This window comes from Salvelinus sp. IW2-2015, unplaced genomic scaffold (genome assembly GCF_002910315.2).
Source record: "Salvelinus sp. IW2-2015 unplaced genomic scaffold, ASM291031v2 Un_scaffold5804, whole genome shotgun sequence".
In the NCBI taxonomy this organism is placed as follows: Eukaryota; Metazoa; Chordata; class Actinopteri; order Salmoniformes; family Salmonidae; genus Salvelinus; species Salvelinus sp. IW2-2015.
The window spans coordinates 30,049-55,275 of record NW_019947069.1 but is presented as its reverse complement, the minus strand read 5'-3'; the positions used below and the strand labels follow the sequence as shown (position 1 = coordinate 55,275).

The window sequence follows — 25,227 nt, the reverse complement described above, 5'->3', positions numbered from 1 at the left end:
TTCCAGGTAACCTATTGCTAATTATTATTAATTATTAAATTTGTTTTTAATGATCTTGTAGCACGGTCTGTAAACCAACGCATTCATGATGAATTAACGCGTTAAGTTTATTGACCAAAGCGGCCTGTCTTTGATTTGTTATCACCAGCTAGTTTAGCCGTTAGCTAGCTAGCAACACATCTCCGTAACCAAAACCGTTGTGTAGCTAGCTAGCTAACATAGCTACTTTATTTAGGGTTTCAACGGTTGAAGTGTAACTTTTATTTCAATAGTTGCCCAGCTGGTCGTGTCATCTTTAGTGCGTAAAAAATGACTGTTGCGAGGAATATAGCTTAACCGCGATTTCTTCATGCCTTCCTATGTTTAGCCACAGGCCATTTTGGTAGGCGTCATTGCAAAATAAGAATTTGTTTGTTAACTAGATTTGCCTAGTTAAATAAATAAAACAGATGTTTGGATATTAGATTTTAGGTAACCAGCCTAGCAAAAATTAAGCAAGGACTTAAACCGTTGCTAAACTAAACGTTGAACAGGTGGTTGTGCCGAAAATCAACCCCCTGACAAGAATTCAGAACCCCCACTAAATGCGTTGAACGCGCACGCACGCAATTGCTATATATTATCTTGGGACTGCGAAAAAGAAAAAGCCCTTGCCGAAACACCCTTATAATTTCCTTAATTTTGTGTCCTAGAGTCAATACTTCAACTCTCGCAATTGACACATGAGCTTCCAACAGGTCAACACGGATAAGTCAACACCTCAAATCAACTATGTATATTCATGACATGGGAACTTTGCACGTACCACGGAAATATAGCAAACTTGTAATTATGAGAAATAATTAATGTTAGTTGTTGTCTGAATAATTTAAATTTCATATCATATGATAGAAAATATTACTCAGAAAAAACATCACCATTCACAGGGAAGTTAAGTCTGCAGCAAAGAGCAGAAGTGAGCCTGATGCGTTCCGCGGTTAAATTCTCCGTGCCAAGAGAGAGAGAAGATTTTCCGTAGCTACCAACACCCAGCGGTAAGGACAGTATATATTGCAACACGTACAGATACCACCCAAACATTCAAATGCTATCGAACACACCACACCATAAATACACGTTCGAATTTGCCAGCAAAATGGTCGTTCTGCAGTTGACAAATCAGTATTCAAGGGACCTTTTACACAGGGCTTACCATTTTTCTGCCATAAGCCGTCCAATGGAAATACACTTTTATGTAATTAAGACGTATTAACGACTTTTGCAATTCTTTCTTAACATGAGAGTTGCAAACTCGCCCTCTATCTGGTCACGAATAAGCCAAATAGACTAAAGTAAAGCGCAAGCGGCCATTAGTATAGCAAAAACCACAATAATTGGAATATTGAACAATTCAATGAATTGTCTAACTAGAGACTTGGTACCTTAAATCACTACGACCACATAGATAAAATGGATCGGCAGAGTGGTCCGCATCAAACAGTGCATCACACCACTGCAAATTGTTGTTTTATCTTACACACGCAAAAAGGGATTCATATTAAAGAAAATAAGAGAGCAAATTATAAATCGATCATTAAATCCATTGTAGCCGTACATATTGCTAGAGCAGAGAACTTCTCGGGCTACTCAAAATAAAATTGGAACACACATCTACAGTTCGTCAGGAGAACTACACACACGTGCAAGTTACATACCACGCAAGAATTATCTTCGTCTCTGGGTTCAAGGATGTTTTGTAGGGTCTTAACAGAATAGTATGAGCTCTAGTTTAATAGTGGTATATTAATCTATTGTTGTAGGATAGCTTTATGTAAGACCCAGACAATGTTCCTCAACGGCGTCGGCCTTACTCAACATGTAGGAAAAGTGGAGTTCTAGCACCACAAAGTACAACAAAACGGTTTTTGGTCCGCTCTGTAAGCACTCTCACTCAGCTTCACCTAAATACATTCTCATGTTAATAGGTGTAATGGGGATATATTGCACAATTCATATTTCTTCATTTATGATTAGTGTAATCCTTTGGTGTGTGTTGAACTATTAATGTGAGGGTTGTTGACGCAACGCGCTGTATTCAATGGAGCGAGATGGATCAAATCAAATGTTATTGGTCACATGCACATGGTTAGCAAATGTTAATGCAAGTGTAGCGAAATGCTTGTGCTTGCAGTTCCGACAGTTGCAGTAAATATCTAACAATAATCTAACAATTTCATAACAACTACCAATACACACACATCTAAAATCTAAGTAAAGGAATGGAATAAGAATACAATATGTTTCAAATTGTCTTGTGCAAGGTTGTATGGTTTGTTTAACTTTATTTCATTGGTTTTTCATACATTTTAAAGTGACAACTCTGTGTCTACATCACTCTGTTACCTTGCAATTGCCCTAATGTCTAACACAAGAATGCTTGTCTGCCTAATAGCCGATAGGCGAATGTTTGAATAGGCTCCTGAGGATGGGGTGGTAATTCAATCACTGAGTGTATCAAGATATTTAGTAATGAATTTGAAACTGAATATGCTTGTACTCAACAGCCAGTGTTTTTCTTCACTTATGGCCTAATCTGACTGACTGTTGTCGTAAATCCTATATTTATTTAATGGAAAAAGGTTTCCTGTGGACGGGATGTGTGGTCAGCTAGCTTAGATAACTTTTGTCTTTCGAGCTATACCACGACAATGGTTTGTGAAAATCACCCTGAAGCTCGTTTGGTCTCTCTTTAGATCTATTCTAGCGCTACCATGTCTGAAACCGGTTCTGGTTGTGGTGTTCCAGCCCAGAGAAAGCCCACAGCGGGGTCCAGAGTTGGGTCAGTGAACGCTGGGGGACTGCAGTCAACAGTGGAATCAATGTGATTGTCAAGAGGAGGAGGAGGAGAGAGAAATCAATGAGCGGGAGGAGGAAGAGAGAGAGGGAGCACGGGACTCTGTTGACTCAGGTAAATTCAGGCTAAATCCTCTTTGGTTCAGAGAGCTTGAACAACCCAAAATAGCATTGATTTTCTGGTTCATTAGAAATGTAAACTTAATATGTTTGGGTTGTTAAGTCAATTAAATGATGCCAATTTCAAGTTAATCTTTAAAAAATATATATATTTCTGAATATTTAGGCAAGTTAGCTGGCTAACTCATTGATTCTGCTTTGTATTATATCCCTCAGCCTTCTGTATGTTAAGAGGAAGGCGAGTGTCCACTGACCAATTTGGCAATGCATTGGTAATTTCACAATGACATTATCTATGTTGTGATGCTATGCAACAAGCCCTTGCAAAGTATTTACTCTCAATACTCTGTTATCCAAATTAATGTTGAATCCTGGTGTTGGTAAGCTTAAAGCCTTTGTTTCTTTGCCAGTTTCTGACCATTTATATGTTCATATTCTTACAGGAGAGATCCCCAACCCAGACACCGTCAACAAGCCCAGTTCCACAGCATCAAGACTACCTGGGCAATGGGAGTTACTCGTGTCCTCAATGTGAGAAGAGTTTCAGTTCCTCAACTATTCTAAAGAATCATCAAAGAGTACACACTGGAGAAAAACCTTTTCACTGCTCTGCATGTGGGAAGAGTTTCAGTGAGAAAGTAAACCTTAAGAGACCACGAGGAGTACATAGTGGAGAGAAGCCTTACCACTGCACCCAATGTGGGAAGAGCTTCAATCATTCTGGAAGCCTAAGGAACATCAAGAGTAATACAGGGAGAAACCTTACCACTGCACTCTTTGTAGGAAGTTTTCAGTCCAGCCAGGAAGCCTTAAGAAACATCAGAGAATTCATACAGGGGAGAAACCTTACCATGCTCACAGTGGTGGAAAGAATTTTTCGTTTCGCAGGAGACCTAAAGAGTCATCAGAGATCACACATGGAGAGAAGCCGTACCACTGTTCTCAGTGTGGGGAGGGATTCACTCAGCTCAGGCGTCTTAAAAGTCATCAGAGATACACATTGGAGGGAAGCCTGTCTGTGCTTTAAAGGTGATTGTCAAAGAGGAGGAGGTTGAGAGGAAATCAAAGAGGAGGAAAAGCGAGAAGTTGAGGAGGAAATAGTGGTATAGTTGACCCAGATACATCACATTACCTGGTTGTAAGTCTTACCCTGCCATCAATGTGAAAGAGTTTCCGTTCCTCAAGTAATCTACAGAATCATCAAAAAGTACACACTGGAGAAAAGCCTTACCACTGCTCTGAGTGTGGGGAGGGATTCCTCAGCTACTACGTCTTAAAGCCATCAGAGAATACACAATGGAGGGAACCTGTCTGTGCTTTAAATGTGATTGTCAAAGAGGGGAGTGAGAGGGAAATCAAAGAGGAGGAAAAAGCGAGAAGTTGAGAAGAGGAGGACAAATGTAGTGTAGTTGACCCAGATACATCAAGACTATCTGGTCGTGGTCGTTACCCATGCCATCAATGTGGAAAGGTTTCCGTTCCTCAAGTAATCGTAAAGAATCATCAAAGGAGTACACATGAGAGAAACCTTATCACTGCTCACAATGTGGGAGGGGTTTCAGTGAGAAGGTAAACCTTAAGAGACATGGCAAAGACATAGTGGAAAGAAGCCTTACCACTGCACCCAATGTGAGAAGAGCTTTAATTATTCAGGAAGCCTTAAGGAAACCAGAGAATACATACAGGGGAGAAGCCTTACCACTGTTCTCTTTGCGATAAGAGTTTAGTCAGCCAGAAACCTTAAGAAAACATTCAGAGAATACATCAGGGGAAAGCTTACCACTGCTCTCTTTGCGGTAAGAGTTTCAGTCAGCAGGAAACCTAAGAAGACATCAGGAGAGTACATACAGGCCGAGAAGCTTTACGCCACTGGCACGTCTCATTGTGGGGGGGGGTTTCACTCAGCTAAGAAAGTCTTAAAAAAAGTCATGAAAGAAAATACATATTGGAGGGGAGCCTGCCTGTGCTTTCAATGTGATTGGTCAAGGAAGAGGAGGAGGAGAAAAAAAAAGAAGGAAGAGAATGCGTGATAGGTGAGTGAGGATCACTCACGACTCTGTAGGATACATCTGGATTCACACTCATCCTTGCAATGCATCTTCTGTGACAGCAGGCATCATGGGGCACCATTTGAGTTTTAAATCAGTAAGGGTCTTCCCTGCACAACTGTAAAATCCGACTCGTAGCTTTGCCAGGTCAGCAGATCGGGGTAATTCCGTAACGATAATAGTATCATCCGTATTTAGATGAGATCGAGACAAGATCATTAACAACTATAGTGGTTGCTGTAATAGTGCTATCGCCCGCGCAAGAGCCTGATGTTAGAGATTATTATACAATACATGTCTCATTGTACCCAGGTTGCCTTGTCCGGGCCTAAAGCCTGTGTTCCTGGCCTTGACCCAAGCATCATTTATTTTATGGATATTACTTCTGAAAAGGATACCACACACTAATGTACTGCAGTGTGAATAGACTGAACAAGATACCACCACCTAATGTACGCAGTGGTGTACAGTCTGAAACAGGATACCACCACCTAATGTACTGCAGTGGTGTATAGTCTGAACGGATACCACCTAATGGTGCTGCTAGTGTTGTATAAGTCTGAACAGGATTACCACACCTAATGTACTGCAGTGTGTACATTCTGAACAGGATCACCACCTAATGTCTGCAGTGTGTACAGTCTGAACAGGATACCACCTAATGTACTGCAGTGTGTACAGTCTGAACAGGATACCACCACCGTATGTACTGCAGTGTGTATAGTTCTGAACAAGGATACACACCTAATGTCTGCAGTGTGTACAGTCTGAACAGGATACCACCTAATGTGCTGCAGTGTGTACATTCTGAACATGATACCACCAACTAATGTCTGCAAGTGTGTACAGTCTGAACAGGATACCACCTTAATGTCTGCAGTGTGTAACGTCTGAACAGGATACCACACCTACTGTACTGCAGTGTGTACAGTCTGAACAGGATACCACCTAATGTGCTGCAGTGTGTACAGTCGAACATGATACCACCACCTAATGTACTGCAGTGTGTACAGTCTGACAGGAATACCACCTCCAATGTACTGCAGTGTGTACAGTCTGAAACAGGATACCACCTATGTGCTGCAGTGTGTACATTCTGAAACATGATACCACTATCCTAATGTACTCGCAGTGTGTACAGTCTGAACAGGATACCACCTATGTACTGCAGTGTGTACAGTCTGGAAACAGGATACCACCACCACTGTACTGCAGTGTGTATAGTCTGAACAGGATACCACACCTAATGTGCTGCAGTGTGTACAGTCTGAACAGGATACCACCTATGTGCTGCAGTGTGTTCAGTCTGAACAGGATACCACCTAATGTGCTGCAGTGTGTACAGTCTGAACAGGATACCACCTAAATGTACTGCAGTGTGTACAGTCTGAACAGGATACCACCTAATGTGCTGCAGTGTGTAACAGTCTGAACAGGATACCACTATGTGTGCTGCAGTGTGTACAGTCTGAACAGGATACCACCTAATGTGCTTGCAGTGTGTAAGTCTGAACAGGATACCACCGCCTAATGTGCTGCAGTGTGTACAGTCTGAACAGTGATACCACCTAATGTGCTGCAGTGTGTACTAGTCTGAACAGGATACCACCTAATGTACCTGGCAGTGTGGTTTTTTCAGTCTGAACAGGATACACCTAATGTGCTGCAGTGTGTACATTCTGAACATGAACCACCAACCTAATGTCTGCAGTGTGTAACAGTCTGAACCAGGAATACCAACCTCCTAAGTACTGCAGTGGTGTACAGTCTGAAACAGGAAACCAGCCTAATGGTGCTGCAGTGTGTCATTCCTTGAACATGATACCACACTCTAAATGTGATTGTACAGTCCTGAACCGAGAATCCACCTAATGTAACTCGCAAGTGTGTAATAGTCTGAACAGGATTCCTACCACCTAATGTACTGCAGTGGTTTGTACAGTCTGAACAGGAATACCACCAATGTGCTGCAGTGTGTATAAGTCTGAAACAGGATACCACCTAATGTGCTGCAAGTGTGGTATAGTCCTTGCGAAACAGGATAACCACCAACCTAGGTGTGCTTGCAGTGTGTACAGTCTGAAACAAGGAAATACCCCTAATGTGCTGCAGTGTGTAAAGTCTGAAACAAGGATACCACCTAATGTGCTGCAGTGTGTACGAGTCTGAACAGGATACCTCTAGCGGCAGTGAACGCGACGAATACAATGTGCTGCAGTGTGTACAGTCTGTACACACTGCAGCACATTAAGGTGGTATCCTGTTCAGAACTGTACACACTGCAGCACATTAGGCAGGTATCCTGTTCAGACTGTACACACTGCAGCACTTAAGGTGGTATCCTGTTTCAGACTATACAACACTGCAGCAGCATTAAGGTGGTATCCTGTTCAAGACTGTAACATGCAAAGCACACTACGGTTGTGGTATCCTGTTCAGAACTATACACACTGCAGCACATTAGGTGGTATCCTGTTCAGACTATACCACACTGCAGCACATTAGGTGGTATCCTGTTCAGACCTGTACACACTGCAGTTACATTAGGTTGGTGGTATCCTGTTCAGACTATACACACTGCAGTACATTAGGTGGTATCCTGGTTTCAGAAAACTTTGGTTTTAACATCCACCTTTGCCAGCCCAAACCCAATTTTAGGAAAAAAAAAAGGTGGGGTTTGGGGTATCCAATGTTCTAGAATGTACACACTGCAGCAGCATAGGTGGTATTCCTGTTCAGACTGTACACACTGAGTACATTAGGAGGTGGTATCCCTGTTTCAGACTGTACACACTGCAAGTACATTAGTGGTGGTATCATTGTTCAGAATGTACACACTGCAGCAGCATTAAGGTGGTACCTGTTTCAGACTGTACACAACTGCATACATTAGGTGGTATCCTGTTTTGCAACTGGTAACACACTGCAGCAACATTAGGTGGTATCCTGTTAGACTGTACCACTGCAGCACATTAGGCGGTGGTATCGCTGTTCAGACTATACACACTGGCAGCACATTAGGTGGTATCCTGTTCAGACTGTACATCACTGCAGCACACTAGGTGGTATCCTGTTTCAGACCTTGTACACACTGCAGCACATTAGGTGGTATCCTGTTCAGACTGTACACTACTGCAGTACATTAGGGTGTTCCTGTTCAGACTGTACACACTGCAGCACAATTAGGAGGTGGTATCCTGTTCAGACTGAACACACTGCAGCAAATTATGTGGTAATCCTGTTTCAGCTGTACACACTGCAGCACATTATGGTGGTGGTATGCCTGTTTCAGACTATACACACTGCAAGTACAGTAGGTTGGGTGGTACCCGCATCCTGTTCAGACTGTACACACTGCAAGTACATTAGGTGGTATCCTGTTAGACTGGTAACACACTGCCAGTAACATTAGGTGGTGGTATCATGTTCAGGAATGTACACACTGCAGACATTAGGTGGTATCCTGTTTCAGACTGTACACACTGCAGTACATTAGGAGTGGTATCGCTGTTCAGACTGTACACACTGCAGTACATTAGGTGGTGGGTATCATGTTCAGAAATGTACACACTGCAGCAACATTAGGTGTTATCCTGTTTAGACTGTAGCAACCAACTGGGCCAAAAAAAAGTAACAGTAAGGTGGTGGTATCCTGTTTCAGACTGTACCACACTGCAGTACATTAGGTGGTATGCCTGTTCAGACTGTAACACTGCAGTACATTAGGTTGGTGGTATCATGTTCAGAATGTACACACTGCAGCACATTAGGTGGTTATCTGTTCAGAACTGGTACAAACTGGCAGCACATTAGGTGGTGGTATCCTGTTCAGACTATACACACCTGCAAGTACAGTAGGTGGTGGTATCCGCTGTTCAGACTGTACACACTGCAAGTACATTAGGTGGTATCCTGTTCAGACTGTAACAACCACTGCAGTACATTAGGTGGTATCCTGTTCAGAAATGTACACACTGCCAGTACATTAGGTGGTGTTTTATCTGTTTTCAGACTATACACACTGCAGCACATTAGGTGGTATCCTGTTCAGACTATACACACTGCAGTAAACATTAGGTGGTGGTATCCTGTTCAGACTGTACACACTGCAGTACATTAGGTGGTGGTATCTTGTTCAGTCTATTCACACTGCAGTACATTAGGTGGTGGTATCCTTTTCAGAAGTAATTCATAAAATAAATGATGCTTGGGTCAAGGCCAGGAACACAGGCTTAGGCCCGGACAGGCAACCTGGTTTACAATGAGACATGTATTGTTAATGTAAACCAATCAGGCTTTAGGCCTGGGCATAMCACTATTACAGCAACCACTATAGTTGTTAATGATCTTGTCTCGATCTCATCTAAATACGGATGATACTATTACGTTACGGAATTACCCCGACTGCTGACCTGGCTGTGACAAGGCTACAGTCGGATTTTACAGTTGTGCAGGAAAGCCCTTTACTGATTTAAAACTCAAATGGTGCTGCCCATGACCATGCTGTCACAGAAGATGCAATTGCAAGGATAGGTGTGAATTTCAATACCTACAGAGTTCGCTTATGTATCCTCACTTCACCTTTATTTCACGTCATTCTCCTCTCCCTCAACTTCTTTCTTTTCTCCCTCCTCCTCCTCCTCCTCTTCCTTGACAATCACATTGAAAGCACAGGCAGGCTCCCCTCCAATATGTATTTTCTCATGACTTTTAAGACTTCTTAGCTGAGTGAAACCCCCCCCACAATGAGAGCAGTGGTAAAGCTTCTCGCCTGTATGTACTCTCTGATGTTTCTTAAGGTTTCCTGGCTGACTGAAACTCTTACCGCAAAGAGAGCAGTGGTAAGGCTTTTCCCCTGTATGTATTCTCTGATGTTTCTTAAGGTTTCCTGGCTGACTYAAACTCTTATCGCAAAGAGAYCAGTGGTAAGGCTTCTCCCCTGTATGTATTCTCTGGTGTTCCTTAAGGCTTCCTGAATAATTAAAGCTCTTCTCACATTGGGTGCAGTGGTAAGGCTTCTTTCCACTATGTACTTTGCCATGTCTCTTAAGGTTTACCTTCTCACTGAAACCCCTCCCACATTGTGAGCAGTGATAAGGTTTCTCTCCAGTGTGTACTCTTTGATGATTCTTTAGATTACTTGAGGAACGGAAACTCTTCCCACATTGATGGCATGGGTAACGACCACGACCAGATAGTCTTGATGTATCTGGGTCAACTACACTACTATTGTCCTCCTCTTCCTCAACTTCTCGCTTTTCCTCCTCTTTGATTTCCCTCTCACTCCCCTCCTCTTTGACAATCACATTTAAAGCACAGACAGGCTTCCCTCCATTGTGTATTCTCTGATGGCTTTTAAGACGTAGTAGCTGAGTGAATCCCTCCCCACACTCAGAGCAGTGGTAAGGCTTTTCCCAGTGTGTACTTTTTGATGATTCTTGTAGATTACTTGAGGAACGGAAACTCTTTCCACATTGATGGCAGGGTAAGACTACAACCAGGTAATGTTGATGTATCTGGGTCAACTATACCACTATTGTCCTCCTCAACTTCTCGCTTTTCCTCCTCTTTGATTTCCCTCTCAACCTCCTCCTCTTTGACAATCACCTTTAAAGCACAGACAGGCTTCCCTCCAATGTGTATCCTCTGATGACTTTTAAGACGCCTGAGCTGAGTGAATCCCTCCCCACACTGAGAACAGTGGTACGGCTTCTCTCCACTGTGTGATCTCTGATGACTCTTTAGGTCTCGCTGCGAACGAAAATTCTTTCCACACTGTGAGCAGTGGTAAGGTTTCTCCCCTGTATGAATTCTCTGATGTTTCTTAAGGCTTCCTGGCTGACTGAAATACTTCCTACAAAGAGTGCAGTGGTAAGGTTTCTCCCCTGTATGTACTCTTTGATGTTCCTTAAGGCTTCCAGAATGATTGAAGCTCTTCCCACATTGGGTGCAGTGTAAGGCTTCTCTCCACTATGTACTCTCTCGTGTCTCTTAAGGTTTACTTTCTCACTGAAACTCTCCCACAGTGCAGAGCTCCTCAGTGTACTCTTTGATGATTCTTGTAAATAGTTGAGGAACTGAAACTCTTCTCACATTGAGGACACGAGTAACTCCCATGCCCAGGTAGTCTTGATGCTGTGGAACTGGGCTTGTTGACGGTGTCTGGGTTGGGGATCTCTCCTGAAGAATATGAACATATATATGGTCAGAAACTGGCAAAGAAACAAAGGCTTTAAGCTTACCAACACAGGATTCAACATTAATTTGGATTAACAGAGTATTGAGATAAATACTTTGCAAGGGGCTTGTTGCATAGCATCACACATAGATAATGTCATTGTGAAATTACAATGCATTGCCAAATGGTCAGTGGACACTCGCCTTCCCTCTTACACATACAGAGGCTGAGGGTATAACACAAAGCAGAATCAATGAGTTAGCCAGCTAACTTGCCTAAATATTCAGAATATATATATTGTTTGAAAGATTAACTTGAAATTGGCATCATTTAATTGACTAACAACCCAAAACAATATGTAAGTTTACATTTCTTAATGAACCAGAAAATCAATAGCTATTTTGGGTTGTTCAACTCTCTGAACCAAAGAGGATGTTAGCCTGAATTTACCTGAGTCAACAGAGTCCCTGTCCTCCTCTCTCTCTTCCTCCTCCCGCTCATTGATTTCTCTCTCCTCCTCCTCCTCTTTGACAATCACATTGAGTTCCACTGTTTGACTGCAGTCCCCAGCGTCACTGACACAACTCTGGACCCCGCTGTGGGCTTCTCTGGGCTGGAACACCACAACCAGAACCTGGTTCAGACATGGTAGGCTGGATAGATCTAAAGAGGAGACCCAACGAGTTCAGGGTGATTTTCACAAACCTATGTCGTCGGTATAGCTCTGGAAAAGACAACAAAATGTATCTAAGCTAGCTGACCACACATCCCGTCCAGCAGGAAACCTTTTCCATTAAATAATATATAGGATTGACGACAACAGTCAGTCAGATTAGGCATAAGTGAAGAAAAACACTGGCTGTTGAGTACAAGCATATTCAGTTCAAATTCATTACTAATATCTGATACACTCAGTGATTGAAATTACCACCCATCCTCAGGAGCCTATTCAAACATTCGCCTATCGGCTATTAGGCAAGACAAGCATCTTCTTGTGTTAGAATTAGGGGCAATTGCAAGGTAACAGAGTGATGTAGACACAGAGTTGTCACTTTAAAATGTATGAAAAACCAATGAATAAAGTTAAACAAACCATACAACTCTTTGCACAAGGACTAATTTGAACATATGTATTCTTATTCCATTCCTTTACTTAGATTTTAGATGTGTGTGTATTGGGTAGTTGTTATGGATTAATTGTTAGATTACTTGTTAGATATTACTGCACTGTCGGAACTGCAAGCACAAGCATTTCGCTACACTTGCATTAACATTTGCTAACCATGTGCATGTGACCAATAACATTTTATTTGATCCATCTCGCTCCATTGAATACAGGCGGTTGGCGTCAACAACCCTCATCAAATATTCAAAAAGGATTACAATAATGAGATGTATCGACCAATTCAAAGAAAGGATAGGGGAAGCTAGACAGCCAACCGTGTTCGTGGACAACTACTCCCATTATTAGGGAGGAGAGACATGCATCTTGTCAGTATATCCATATATCCATGACAGGACTCTTATTCTGAAGGATTCCAAAACATCCTTGACCCGGAAGTACTTCCTTATTCTGCCTGTTTCACAACTGTATTTATTATTTTGATGGAATTTTGCTTCTTATGTCGCTACAAGTATGTCGATATTCCTTCTTAATTTGCTTGAAAAAGTGTTATGCCTTGATCACACCGACAGTATCATTGTATTTTGGTACAACCAGAAGTACATTCATTCATTTCCAATGGGATACTTGCGCTTGCTTTACAGCATTGCTTTGCATAGGCAGTGCATTCGTTGAATTGATCGAACGTATACATAAAAGTGTATTCCTGGACGGCTTGGCAGAAATGGTAGCTGAAGGCTGAACTGTTGCTGCGCACCATTTTGCGCAAAATCACTGTAGGTGGGGTTCGAAGCATTGGGATTCGACGTTTGCATAAACTGGTAGCTGGTGTTGTGCCGAAATCTCCCCCCCTGCCAGAAACGCGGACGCACTCAATTCTTCATTGCTGCGACTTGCTTCCTTGTTGAGATTTCTGAGATTTCTGATCTATGTTTAAGTATAACACACATACATTAATTATTCATTTCGGTTGCATATCCTGACGCGAAGTTTGTTCTATATAAAGTATTTTGGTAGCTCATGTGACCTGTGCTCATGTGTGTGCCACAGAGAGTATTTGACTCTAGACACAAAAATAAGGAAATTATAAGGGGTGGTCGGCAAGGCTATTTTTCTTTTCGGCAGGCAAGAAAATGTAGAATTGCGTGCGTGCGCGTTCACGCATTAGGGGGGGTGAATTCTGTCAGGGGGGTGATTTTCGGCACAACACCTGTTAACGTTAGTTTAGCCACGGTTAGTCCTGCTAATTTTGCTAGTGGTTACCTAAATAGCTAAACCAAACATCTGTTTTATTTATTTAACTAGGCAAATCAGTTAACAACAAATTCTTATTTGGCAATGACGGCCTACAAAAAGGCCTGTGGCTAAACAAGGAGCAGCCGGTTAAGCTAATTCCTCGCAACAGTCATTTTACGCACGATGACACGACAGCTTGGCTAACTATGAAATAAAAGTTACACTTCAACCGTGACCCTGAAATAAAGTTAGCATGTTAGCTAGCTAGCTACACAAACGGGTTGGACGGGAGATGTGTTGCTAGCTAGCTAACGGCTAACTAGCTGGGATAACAACAAAGACAGGCCGCGCAATAACTTCCGTTTCATCATTGAATGCGTTGGTTTACAGACCGTGCTACAAGCATCATTAAACAAATAATAATAATAATAATTAGCAATAGGTTACCTGGAACTGATTTCCTGTAGCTAATTGTTGGCTGAAAATAACTTAGGAAATGGTGAGTCTCGTAGAGGAAGCGGGAAAAACGTATCCACTTCCGAGTGAGTTTTGGATTATGAGATACCGCAGGGAATGTTCGTGAGTGTCGTATCAGCGTAGTCATTGTGGCATTTTTACGGCCTCTGAGGAAAGAAGTCAGGCTAAACAAACGAAAATAGATATTTCAAACAAAACAAACAAGCTATCATTACATTATATTTCTATCAGCAGTGTGTGCTATATTATTACAACAGTGTACAGCATATGTTATCCTTTATTATCATGTTACTATCAAATCCATTGAATGGGTCACACATGGTTAGTAGATGTTAATGCGAGTGTAGCGAAAGGCTTGGCTTCTAGTTCCGACAGTGCAGTAATATCTAACAAGTAATCTAACAATTCCAAACAACTACTAATACACACAAATCTAAAGGGATGGAATAAGAATATGTACATATAAATATATGGATGAGCGATGACCGAGAGGCATAAGCAAGATGCAATAGATTGTATAAAATACAGTATATACATATGAGATGAGCAATGTAAGATATGTAAACATTAAAATGGCATTATTTAAAGTGACTATACTGACATTAATAAAGACAATCTACCAACATAATACAGGATTTCGTGACATTCTTTTCTGATTTTCTACTTCTGAAAATGTTTTGATTTTGTGAAGCTTTTCGGAAATTCTGAGATACATTTTGCAATGTTTTTTTTCTCACGTTAATTTCATATAAAGCAATAAAAAAATCATATATGTGATCAGTTTTAGGAAGATTTTAAGCAGAATACATCATACAAAAACAATTAGAAACATTTAAAGTGCTCAAGTTTTCCTGAACAAACAGCTCTTTTTCTGAACAAAAAATGGGATGGAAGCTAGCTCAGAGTTCCAACATAAAAAATGCATTCCCCATAATCTGTAAGTACTAAAAAAATTAAACTATGACAAAAGAAACACCTGGGGTCCAATCTGCAATTAAACATATATTAAGACATAATACTCAAGTTCATCTTCCATGAAAACAGTTAGAGACCAAGTGCTTTTTTTGAAAACAAACACAGCTCATTTTCTGAACATAATGAGGTGGGGGGTGACCAAGGGCCAGGCTCATCTAGGCCTATATCTCAATGTAATCATATTATTATTTGACCCTGCTGGTCATCTGTGAACATTTGAACATCTTGGCCATGTTCTGTTACAATCTCCACCTGGCACAGCCAGAAGAGGAAGCCACCCCTCAAGCCTGGTTCCTCTCTAGGTTCTTCCTAGGTTCTGGCCTTTCTAGGGAGTTTTTCCTAGCCACCGGTGCTTCTACACCTGCATTGCTTGCTGTCTGGGGTTTTAGGCTGGGATTCTGTACAGCACTTTGTGGTATCAGCTGATGTAAGAAGGGCTCTTTAATACATTTGATTGATTGATCCTCCTCCATATCAATTGCGCCACTGCGGAGTCGTTGGTTGTGTACATGAAGACCAAGGCTCGTAGGTTGTTGTTAGAGGTTGATCGCCTACGGCTGGGCAACACAAGTTTGTAGACACTGTTGCTTCGCTCAGCATCAGCTGAATTTGAGACTGCATCTTTGTAGCGTTTGGTCAGGTGCTCAGCACAGGAAGTCTCTCGAAGACCATTCCAGAAGATATCCAAATCCACCACCCCATCTCACTGTGGCTCTCAGTGCTGCTGGTCCTACATTRGTCAAGAAGGCATCCAGTTCATCTCGTGGTACCTTACTGAAGCCTGGAAGAGCCTTGTAGCTGGACACTCTGTCAACCATAAACACAATGTGACGTTGATCAAAACACCCTAACTTCTTGGAGGAACTCMATGGCARGCTGTCCATCTCACATGTACTTTGTACGTTTTCCCCCTCTGCACTTCTGTATGCTTCTTCAACAGTGCTCAATATTTTTTGTTTTCACAGCAAAGAGCAAGTCGTCAACTGCGTCGAAGTAGTGTAAATAAGCATCATTCTGTAGTTATTTGTTTGCTACAATATTCATCTGCAAGGGGCGTCTGCTCTGGAAGATGTGGAGAAGCTGCAGGATGACTTTGCACTTGTCTGCCATGATGTTCAGCTGAATCTGCAGCAACTGAACCAGCTCGTGGTCTTGTAGCATCTCGTGGTCTTGTAGCAGGTCGTGGTCTTGTAGCAGGTCGTGGTCTTGTAGCAGGTCGTGGTCTTGTAGCAGGTCGTGGTCTTGTAGCATCTCGTGGAGATTCTCTACAGACTGCGGTGCACTTTGGCCCCACATCTGTGAATGACACGGAATAAAAAAAGAGGAACATAGGAAATATGAAATGACATCACGGCATAATTACAATGATATGACAATGATTTAATTAATTGTAGAATGCATGTAGATTTAAATCATACCTGTATTTCCATCTCTATTTATTTAACGAGGCAAGTCAGTTAAGAACAAATTCTTATTTACAATGACGGCCTACCAAAAGGCAAAAGGCCTCCTGCGGGGACGGGGGCTGTGATTAAAATAAAAAAATAATTAAATTAAAACATTGGACAAAACACACATCATGACAATAGAGACAACACTACACAAAGAGAGATCTAAGACAACAACACAGCATGGCAGCAACACATGACAACACAGCATGGCAGCAWCACATGACAACACAGCATGGCAGCAACACATGACAACACAGCATGGACCCATTGTAGAGGCCATACTGCTCTGAGTGGTACACAGCATGGACCCATTGTAGAGGCCATACTGCTCTGAGTGGTACACAGCATGGACCCATTGTAGAGGCCATACTGCTCTGAGTGGTAACAGACAGCATGGACCCATTGTAGAGGCCATACTGCTCTGAGTGGTACACAGCATGGACCCATTGTAGAGGCTTTGATGAGAACCATGAGTTCCAGTGTGTTGCACATGGATTGGGAGCCATAGTCGCTCTCTTCCGTCCTGCCAGTTTTGTTGCCGAGGAAGGTAAGGTATCTTGTTTTGCGTGCCCTGTCTGGTAAAACATCTGCGAAAAAACTTAGCGAATGTGTTCAGCTGATTAAAAGGTTTGTGGAAAGAACTCCCTATCAGAGTTCATGATGTGAGACACTTATCCACTCACACATTCCACTCACACACTCCTCTCCATAGCTTTGGGCTTGCTATCAACACAATATGCACCTCCCATTCCCACTCACATTCTCTCTCAAACAAAACACAAATAGATTCAAAGCTGATCAATCGCTTTCAAATTTGAGCATCGATTTTTGTTGTCTTCAAAATACTTGATTGGAATTTTTTTTCTGAAAGGGAGATGAAGAACAGAAAACGTAAAATAGAGTATTGTGGATGATATGCACTTTTTAAAACGGTATTACCATTTCTTTTTAAAAATGCAGAAAGACTGCGGCTTTCGTCATACGATTAAGTTTAATACGGCAAAGCTGACAAATTGCACTCAGCGCTTTGAGCAGCGCTCTCCATAGACAGACTGGGGAGAGCAGAGTGCCGACCACCCTAATGACTGTTGACTGTCGATTTGTGCTCTCGTTGTTCGCCAGGACCAATGCCAACTATACTCATTCATCTCATTTTCCAACCACATAACAGCTAAAGAAGACGGTACTACGAGAGTTGTACACTCGACTGTCTGCTCGAAAAGAGTACAGGTTTTTCCACATTAACGTGTATAAAGACGATTATGGAAAGTCGTTGTATGTTATATCAGTCTCCTTTAGACTGGTATGTTTGTGGTGGAAATCGAGATGGGATTAGATAATGATGCTCGATGAGAAGTCAGTCCATGGCATGTCTATCTCAGCACTTCAGTGGTCCATCGGGTCCGACCCAAACAACCTTATCATACGCCCAAGAAGCTCCACTTCTATTGGGGCGAGATGACGCTCCGCCGAGCACTATCAAGGGCAAATAGGCACCGATGGCGTGGCTGGTATGATTGAAGAGCATATAGACAGTGCTAGAGCTTTGGGTGCCTGAGAGGTAATATAACACACCACTTTATGAACTGCTCAGATATATTGACGATAAGGCCACGCGAGGTACAGCATCTACTGTTCCACATCTACGTTAACGAAAAGAAATGGTATGAAGCTATACTCAAAAGTTTAACACTAAAGTATGCATATACTCAGTACATCTAAGCACTTGAAGCAAAATATCAGCATATCTGTTTTACTGATATATTCACGTGTTGCACGGATTACAGCCGCAATCTCGCTCTGTAATACAGAGAAGAGAAGTGACAGAACATCACATGTAAATCATAAGTCTGTCATTGGGATGGCATGGACGAATCTTACAACACAGGCAGCCAAATTAGTATATATCGTAATTGTCTCACATATATCATTTGAGATCTTTTTGACCCAGACCAGACATGAACTATTTTGTATCCACAGTCAGACTCTTTTGTGCTCGCTGAATATGTTAATACTCAGTCGCTACATTGATTCGAGTTTGTTGTGGTAGTAAGACGATAATAGTTGAGAAGAGGCAGATGCACCAGCGTTTGTATATGTCGTCACATACAAATCATTCTGCCGGTGTAGTCCTGGATCTCTGAAGGAAGCTCGAACGCACCAGGTAGGAGAAGAGACGTGGCGTAAGAGGTAAGATGTATATGCCAGCACAAGGCTTGCAGTATGATGGTGTATTGGTGGATATTATGTTGCGCTACAATTAATGTACTTGCTGCATACTGTTTATTCTTGTGATTATTCAGCGGCACCATCGATACAATTATCCTCGACTTTCATGGACTCAAACTGACTAATCATACTACACAGCATCCACCTGGTAATGAACAGAAGTTCCAGATGTACTAGTATTGTGTTATGGATTTTTATTCAGAGGTAATGCGCATAGGCGTTAGCAATTATTCTTCTAACACACAGGGGATGTTGGAAACGCGGGAGCATTCAGGAACAGAAAAGCAAAACACCGAGAGGACATATCAAGGACAGAATCAGAATCTCGACACAACCCAAAGGCGGATCAGTAACTGTGACCATATTAGAGGAGTACGGAAAAATCAGTCACTCTGAGTTCCTCCTAAATACTCTGCTTTCGAACACTCTATGTCCTCGTGGCGTGCAACCAGCAACTCAAATATCCTCCTCTCTACAGCGAAACTCCCCATGCACCAAGTGTACATGCGAGAGCTCTGGAAAATAGTCTCGTGGCATTTATCGAGAAGAGAGCGCACAGGGGAGAAACATCTGTGTGTCGCCCTTCAGGTCAAATTGAGCAATAGACATGACGAGGCTCCGACCTGTCCGCTCTATGGCAGCTCAGTAGAGCGCAATGTAGAATGAAGTGCGAATGGTCTACCTAAATGGGCGTGCTTTCATCTAGCATGTGTATATACACGGCACTTGGAGAGCATGGAGATTGATAGCCTTGGCTTCTTATCTACACTGAGTGTGGGTCGATACGCGCACGCAAGAAGGACCATGCAGTAAATCGGGCATGCGCAAAGCTCTTGCGGTTCCCCTGTATGCAAGGGAGATATAACTCGTCCTGTAGGATGACATCTCGAATCACACGTGTCCATAGAGGTGTTACCTCATAACGAAGCGCTGAGTGTTGAAACACGCGATTATTAGTAGTCTAGATCTTGAGGTCCAGATCGCGATGTGATTATATGTCTATTTTTCCTGAAACTTGCCATGAGTATCTTGGTGTGCGATGTGATGATTTGTCGCGCATGGCCATAAGTGCCTGGTGTGAGCGTATCAGATGTATGCTGGCTAGTCGCATAGCTGTAGTTGGGTAGTGTTCGTTAGATCTCCTACTACATAGAGTGACAGTAGCGTATTCGTTCTTCGGACAAAGGACGTCACATGACCTGCAGAGATACTGTTATGATACGCTAGAGTGCCTCAATTTTAGAAATAGTAGATATTTAAATTTGATTTTTATTATTTTCACATCCACATCCATTCTACCGGTCCTCGGAAAGACAAGTAAGAGCCTGTCTAGTTGCTCTGGTAGTCTCGAGTTATGTTGTTTTGCGGACACGTATAGTAAGAACTGGCTGTCTAAACTCTTGACATTTAGCGCGTATGCTCGCTAGTAACGTAAATATTAATTAAAAATCGGAGGACTACAGCGGATAACGAGGCATATGTAATATACCAATGCATATATTCTCTATCTTAGCTGCATTTCCTCCATGAATATATTTTAATCATTGTAGCTCAATACATAATCATTGAGAGTATAATGAACTAAGTGGCGATGAACTATTAGGTGCCCAATCTTCTCTAAAGATGTGTCCGTCTTTCTGTGCTGATTATCCGTGTATGTCCACTAGTATGTGAGCTCGAATAGAGCATTAGCAGAGCGGAGTCACCACTGACAAGATTCTGCTCGACGATGACTGACTAACATATGTACACGACCATCCATCATAGTACCATCGAGACTACCATACAACTAGCATATCAATCGACAGTCTGAGCGGTGTAATAGTAAGCCACTGATCCTGCACTACAGGAATGCTGGATCGTATATGAAGAAATTCTGAGAAGGTTAGTGAAAAAATTAATATTTTGGTGGCGATAACGTTATCGACCCTTTTGGCTTGATTCAATGCTGGTGATGTTAGCTCATGTGGTATGCTAATATAACGATATATGTGTTTTCGCTGTTAAAACACTTAGAAAATCTGAAACATTGTCTGGATTCACAAGATCTGTGTCTTTCGATTTGTGTATGCTGTGTATTTTTCAGAAATGTTTTAGGATGAGTATTTTGGTAATTGACGTCGGTCTCTGTAATTATTCCGGCTGCTTCAACGCTATTTCAGATTGCAGCTGCAATGTAGAAATGTGATTTATACCTGAAATATGCACATTTTCTAAAAAAACATATGCTATACCATAAATATGTTATCAACTGTCATCTTATGAAGTTTGTTTCTTGGTTAGTGGCTATATATATCTTTATTTAGTCGAATTAGTGATAGCTACTGATGCAGGAAAAAATGGTGGAGAAAAAAAGTGGTGTCTTTTGCTATCGTGGTTAGCTAATAGATTTACATATTGTGTCTTCCCTGTAAAACACTTAGAAAATCTGAAACATTGTCTGGATTCACAAGATCTGTGTCTTTCGATTGCTGTATGCTGTGTATTTTTCGATTTTCAGAAATGTTTAGGTGAGTATTTTGTAATTGACGTCGGTCTCTGTAATTATTCCGGCTGCTTCCAACGCTATTTCAGATTGCAGCTGCAATGTAGAAATGTGATTTATACCTGAAAAATGCACATTTTTTCTAAAAAAAACATATGCTATACCATAAATATGTATCAGACTGTCATCTTATGAAGTTGTTTTTGGTTAGTGGCTATAATATCTTTATTTAGTCGAATTAGTGATAGCTACTGATGGAGTAAAAAACTGGTGGAGTAAAAAAAGTGGTGTCTTTTGCTAACGTGGTTAGCTAATAGATTTACATATTGTGTCTTCCCTGTAAAACATTATAAAAATCAGAAATGATGGCTGGATTCACAAGATCTGTATCTTTCATCTGGTGTCTTGGACTTGTGATTTAATGATATTTAGATGCTTGTATTTACTTGTGACGCTATGCTAGGCTATGCTAGTCAGCTTTTTACTGTGGGGTGCTCCCGGATCCGGGATTGGGAGGAACTAGAAGTTAAATGAAGAAGAAGATTACAATTTGTTAGGATTTATTATTTAATTAATGGATACTTTACAATATTCTAAACAAGGGGTTGGAACCAGTTCAGGGAACAGAAAAGAAAACCGGAATTTCAAGAACAGAACCAGAACTGACAACAAAAGGATCTATACTGTTCCGGAACAGAACAATATTCTAAAAAAAAACACAGGTTCCATCCAGATCATGACATAACAATAGACTTGATGTCAATACAAACCAGCCCTTCTACTGAGTTTAATCATGTATAAAAAATATCCACAACTGAATTCTACTGGAGTCTATGGACTTATTTTGTATTCAATAGAATAGCCCATAGGGCCTGCAAATGTAGTGCACTACAGAATAGGCCCATGGTCAAAATGCAGTGCACTACAGAATAGGGCCCATGGTCAAATGCAGTGCACTACAGAATAGGCCCATGGTCAAATGTAGTGCACTACAGAATAGGGCCCATGGTCAAATGTAGTGCACAACAGAGGGAATAGGGCGCCATTTGGGACACTCCTTTTGGGATACTCAGCCCCAGTATATACTATATACAGACTCTCCCAGTATATACTATATAAGACTCTTCCCCAGTATATACTATATAGACTCAGCCCCCAGTATATACTATATACAGACTCTTCCCCAGTATATACTATATATAGACTCAGCCCCAGTATATACTATATACAGACTCTTCCCCAGTATATACTATATATAACGCTGCCCCAGTATATACTATATACAGACTCAGCCAGTAATACAGGCCTATATAGACTCAGCCTCAGTATAAAGGCTATATAGACTCAGCCCCGTATACAGGCTAATAAGACTCAGCCCCAGTATACAGCCTATATAGACTCAGCCCAGTATACAGGCCTAATATAGACTCACCCAGTATACAGCCTATATAAGACTCACGCCCCAGTATACAGGCCTATATAGACTCTGCCCCAGTATATACTATAAACAGACTCAGCCCAGTATACAGGCCTATATAGACTCAGCCTCAGTATAAGGCCTATATAGACTCACCCAGATACAGGCCTATATAGACTCAGCCCCAGTATACGGCCTATATAGACTCAGCCCCAGTATACAGGCCTATATAGACTCAGCCCCAGTATACAGGCCTATATAGACTCAGCCCCAGTATACAGGCCTATATAGACTCAGCCTCAGTATAAAGGCCTATATAGACTCAGCCCAGTATACAGGCCTATATAGACTCAGCCCAGTATACAGGCCTATATAGACCAGCCCAGTATACAGGCATATATAGACTCAGCTCAGTATAAAGGCCTATATAGACTCAGCTCCGATACAGGCCTATTTGTGAACTTCCAATACACTCATAAAGAGTAAGAAGATGAAGATAGCCCTAAATGGTGCTGCCCATGACCATGTTGTCACAAAAGACACAATTGCAAGGTTTTAGTGTGAATTTCAATACTTATAGAGTTGCTTATGTATCCTCACTTCACATCACGCTCCTCTCCCTCAACTTATTTCTCTTCTTGGACAATCACATTGAAAGCACAGGAAGGCTTCCCTCCAATGGATATTCTCTCATGACTTTTTAGGCTTCTTAGCTGAGTGAATCCCTCTCCACACCGAGAGCAGTGATAAGGCTTCTCTCCACTGTGTGATCTCTGATGATTCTTTAGGTCTCCAGCAAAACGAAAATTATTTCCGCACAGTGAGCAGTGGTAAGGTTTCTCCCCTGTATGAATTCTCTGGTGATCTCTAAGGCTTCCTGAATGATTGAAGCTCTTCCCACATGTGGTGCAGTGGTAAGGCTTCTCTCCACTATGTACTCTTTCGTGTCTCTTAAGGTTGACTTTTTCACTGAAACTCTTCCCACATTGTGAGCAGAGGAAAGGTTTCTCTCCAGTGTGTACTCTTTGATGATTCTTAAGATTACTTGAGGAAGTGAAACTCTTTCCACATTGAGGACAGGGGTAACGACCACGATCAGGCAGTCTTGATGTATCTGGGTCAACTACACCACTATTGTCCTCCTCTTCAACTTCTCTCATTTCCTTCTCATCAATTTTCTTCCCATCCTCCTCCTCTTTGACAATCATATTGAAAGTACAGTCACCATCCTCCTCTTTGACAATCACATTGAAAGTAGAGGGAGGTGTCTCTCCAATATGCATTTTCTGATGGCTTTTAAGACTTTTTAGTTGAGGGAATCCCTCKCCACACTGAGAGCAGTGGTAAGGCTTCTTTCCACAGTGTGATCTCAGATGATTCTTTAGGTTTCCAGCGAAACAAAAACTATTTCCACACAGAGAGCAATGGTAAGGCTTCTCCCCTGTATGTATTCTCTGGTGTTTCTTAAGGTTTCCTGGCTGACTAAAACTCTTCCGACAAAGAGAGCAGTGGTAAGGCTTCTCCCCTGTATGTACTCTTTGGTGTTCCTTAAGACTTCCAGAACGATTGAAGCTTTTCCCACACTGGMTGCAGTGATAAGGCTTCTCCCCACTATGTACCTTCTTATGTCTCGTGAGATTGAATTTTTCACGGAAACTCTTCCCACATGTGACACAGTGAAATGGTTTCTCTCGAGTGTGTACTCTTTGATGATTCTTTAGATTACCTGAGGAACGGAAACTCTTCRCACACTGATGGCAGGGGAAACGACCACGAGCAGATAGACTTGATGTATCTGGGTCAACTACACCACTAGTTTCCTGCTCTTCCTTAACTTCGCTCTTTACCTTCTCATCGATATCCTTTTCATCCTCCTCCTCTTTGACAATCACATTGAAAGTACTGGCAGGCTTCTCTCCACTGTGCGATCTCTGATGAGTCTTCAGGTCTCCTGCTCGACTGAAACCTTTTCCACAAAGAGAGCAGTGGTGAGGCTTCTCTCCACTGTGCGATCTRTGATGASTCTTCAGGCCTCCTGCTRGACCGAAACCCTTTCCACATTGGGAGCAGTGGTAAGGTTTCTCTCCAGTGTGAACTCTCTGGTGATTCTTTAGATTACCTGAGGAACTGAAACTCTTTCCACATTGAGGACAGGGGTAACGACCACGAAGTCTTGATGTATCTGGGTCAACTACACCACTAGTTTCCTTCTCTTCCTCAACTCCTCTCTTTTCCTTCTCATCCTCCTCCTCTTTGACAATCACATTGAGAGTACAGTTACCCTCCTCCTCTTTGATAATCACATTGAAAGTACTGGCAGGCTTCTCTCCACTGTGCGACCTCTGATGAGTCTTCAGGCCTCCTGCTCGACTGAAACACTTCCCACAAAGAGAGCATTGGTGAGGCTTCTCTCCACTGTGCGACCTCTGATGAGTCTTCKGGTCTCCTGCTCGACTGAAACACTTCCCACATTGAGGACAGGGGTAACTCCCACAACCAGGCAGTCTTGATGCTGTGGAACTGGGCTCGTTGACTGAGTCTGGGTTGGGGCTCTCTCCTGTAAGAATATGAACAGATATAGGGTAAAAAACAGACAGAGGAACAAAGTATTTTAGCTTAATACAAAGCAGAATCAATGAGTTAGCCAGCTAACTTG

General features: G+C 42.0%; 1 long non-coding RNA gene and 1 pseudogene across 2 annotated transcripts; both read right to left on the bottom strand.

The window, feature by feature from the left end:
* Positions 1 to 5,581: 5,581 nt before the first annotated feature.
* LOC139026784 (uncharacterized) lies at positions 5,582 to 6,384 on the bottom strand. Of its 2 annotated transcripts, none has more exons than XR_011478726.1 (4): positions 6,323 to 6,384; positions 6,244 to 6,283; positions 5,909 to 6,030; positions 5,582 to 5,658 (listed from the first exon to the last, which is right to left on the bottom strand). It is a non-coding gene; the product is annotated as an uncharacterized lncRNA (long non-coding RNA). The 2 variants fall into 2 exon arrangements; XR_011478727.1 differs by lacking the exon at positions 5,582 to 5,658 and adding an exon at positions 5,751 to 5,783 and having other exon boundaries at positions 6,320 to 6,383.
* Positions 6,385 to 9,012: 2,628 nt separating this feature from the next.
* Positions 9,013 to 25,227, bottom strand: part of LOC112078521 (zinc finger protein 721-like) — a 25,978-nt pseudogene continuing 9,763 nt past the window's right edge.